The sequence below is a fragment of the Natator depressus genome, chromosome 28 (assembly GCF_965152275.1).
Source record: "Natator depressus isolate rNatDep1 chromosome 28, rNatDep2.hap1, whole genome shotgun sequence".
NCBI lineage: Eukaryota > Metazoa > Chordata > Testudines > Cheloniidae > Natator > Natator depressus.
Window position 1 is genome coordinate 9,707,420 of NC_134261.1, and position 2,500 is coordinate 9,709,919.

The 2,500-nt window shown below is 61.7% G+C and overlaps 1 non-coding gene across 1 annotated transcript; it reads left to right on the forward strand.

Moving 5' to 3' along the window:
• The first annotated feature begins 1,528 nt into the window (after positions 1-1,528).
• LOC141979614 (5S ribosomal RNA) lies at positions 1,529-1,647 on the forward strand. The gene has a single exon (XR_012637020.1). It is a non-coding gene; the product is annotated as a 5S ribosomal RNA (ribosomal RNA).
• The last annotated feature ends 853 nt before the right edge of the window (positions 1,648-2,500 follow it).

Consider the following 2,500-nt stretch of genomic DNA (forward strand, 5'->3'; position numbering starts at 1 on the left):
CCCGGGGGGACTTAGACATTTTTTTCAGCCTTTTCCTCCGGGTTGACCTGGTGTCCCGGGGGGACTTAGACATTTTTTCAGCCTTTTCCTCCGGGTTGACCTGGTGTCCCGGGGGGACTTAGACTTTTTTTCAGCCTTTTCCTCCGGGTTGACCTGGTGTCCCGGGGGGACTTAGACTTTTTTTCAGCCTTTTCCTCCGGGTTGACCTGGTGTCCCGGGGGGACTTAGACATTTTTTTCAGCCTTTTCCTCCGGGTTGACCTGGTGTCCCGGGGGGACTTAGACTTTTTTTCAGCCTTTTCCTCCGGGTTGACCTGGTGTCCCGGGGGGACTTAGACTTTTTTTCAGCCTTTTCCTCCGGGTTGACCTGGTGTCCCGGGGGGACTTAGACTTTTTTTCAGCCTTTTCCTCCGGGTTGACCTGGTGTCCCGGGGGGACTTAGACTTTTTTTCAGCCTTTTCCTCCGGGTTGACCTGGTGTCCCGGGGGGACTTAGACATTTTTTTCAGCCTTTTCCTCCGGGTTGACCTGGTGTCCCGGGGGGACTTAGACTTTTTTTCAGCCTTTTCCTCCGGGTTGACCTGGTGTCCCGGGGGGACTTAGACATTTTTTTCAGCCTTTTCCTCCGGGTTGACCTGGTGTCCCGGGGGGACTTAGACATTTTTTTCAGCCTTTTCCTCCGGGCTGACCTGGTGGCCGAGCGTCTCGCCGTCCGCGGCCGGAGCTAGAGATGCCCCCCCCCCCAGGCCAGCCTGCGAAGCCGCGGCCAGGATCGGGCCCCTGGAAGTCTGACTAAAAATTTTCACCGACCCCAAAAACGGTTAGGGGGGGCCTCATAAAGCCTCCGGAGCGAAAAAAAAAAAAACGGAAAAAAGGATCGGGCCCACCCGAGGCAGGGGAGTCAGTAAGGGAAAGGGGACGAGGCGGCCCGGAGCCGGGTGCCCGGAGCCGGGTGCCGGCGGCCAGGATCGGGCCCCTGGAAGTCTGAAAAATTTTTTTCACCGACCCCCAAAGTGGTATTGGGGGGGGCTCATAAAGCCTCCGGAGCGAAAAAAAAAAAAACGGAAAAAAGGATCGGGCCCACCCGAGGCAGGGGAGTCAGTAAGGGAAAGGGGACGAGGCGGCCCGGAGCCGGGTGCCCGGAGCCGGGTGCCCGCGGCCAGGATCGGGCCCCTGGAAGTCTGAAAAAAAATTTTTCACCGACCCCCAAAGTGGTGTTGGGGGGGGCTCACGAAGCCTCCGGAGCGGAAAAAAAAAACGGAAAAAAGGATCGGGCCCACCCGAGGCAGCGGAGTCAGTAAGGGAAAGGGGACGAGGCGGCCCGGAGCCGGGTGCCCGGAGCCGGGTGCCCGCGGCCAGGATCGGGCCCCTGGAAGTCTGAAAAAAAAATTTTCACCGACCCCCAAAGGGGTGTTGGGGGGGGCTCATGAAGCCTCCGGAGCGAAAAAAAAAAAACGGAAAAAAGGATCGGGCCCACCCGAGGCAGGGGAGTCAGTAAGGGAAAGGGGACGAGGCGGACCGGAGCCGAGTGCCTACGGCCATACCGGACGGAAGGCCCCCGATCCCGTCCGATCTCGGAAGGTAAACCGTCCCGGGCCTGGCTAGTACTTGGATGGGTGACCGCCTGGGAATCCCAGGTGCCGTAGGCAGCTTTTCCCGCTGCGAGCCAGCTCTCTCCTTTTCTGGGGAACAAGGGCAGGGTCGCCCTGCCAGGGGCCCTGGGGCTTAAGTCCCTGCCGGCCACCAGGTCAACCCGGAGCCTGCCCCTCTGCGGCCAGCAGGTCAACCCCATACCGGCAGGGGGTTGACCTGGTGGCCGGGAAGCAGAGCGGCCAGCAGGTCAACCCCATACATTCAGCGGGTTGACCTGGTGGACGGGAAGGAAAGCGGCCAGCAGGTCAACCCCATACTTTCAGCGGGTTGACCTGGTGGCCGGGAAGGAAAGCGGCCAGCAGGTCAACCCCATACATTCAGCGGGTTGACCTGGTGGCCGGGAAGGAAAGCGGCCAGCAGGTCAACCCCATACATTCAGCGGGTTGACCTGGTGGCCGGGAAGGAAAGCGGCCAGCAGGTCAACCCCATACATTCAGCGGGTTGACCTGGTGGCCGGGAAGGAAAGCGGCCAGCAGGTCAACCCCATACATTCAGCGGGTTGACCTGGTGGCCGGGAAGGAAAGCGGCCACCAGGTCAACCCCATACAGGCAGCGGGTTGACCTGGTGGCCCGAAAGCAAACCGGCCACCAGGTCAACCCGGAGCCTGCCCCCGCGGGCAGGGGCCAAGCGGACCCCCCTCCGCCCGGGCTTGCCCTGCTCCGAGCCGGGGCTTAATCCCCGTCCGGCCACCAGGTCAACCCGGAGCCTGCCCCTCTGCGGCCAGCAGGTCAACCCCATGCCGGCAGCGGGTTGACCTGGTGGCCGGGAAGGAAAGCGGCCACCAGGTCAACCCCATACTTTCAGCGGGTTGACCTGGTGGCCGGGAAGGAAAGCGGCCACCAGGTCAA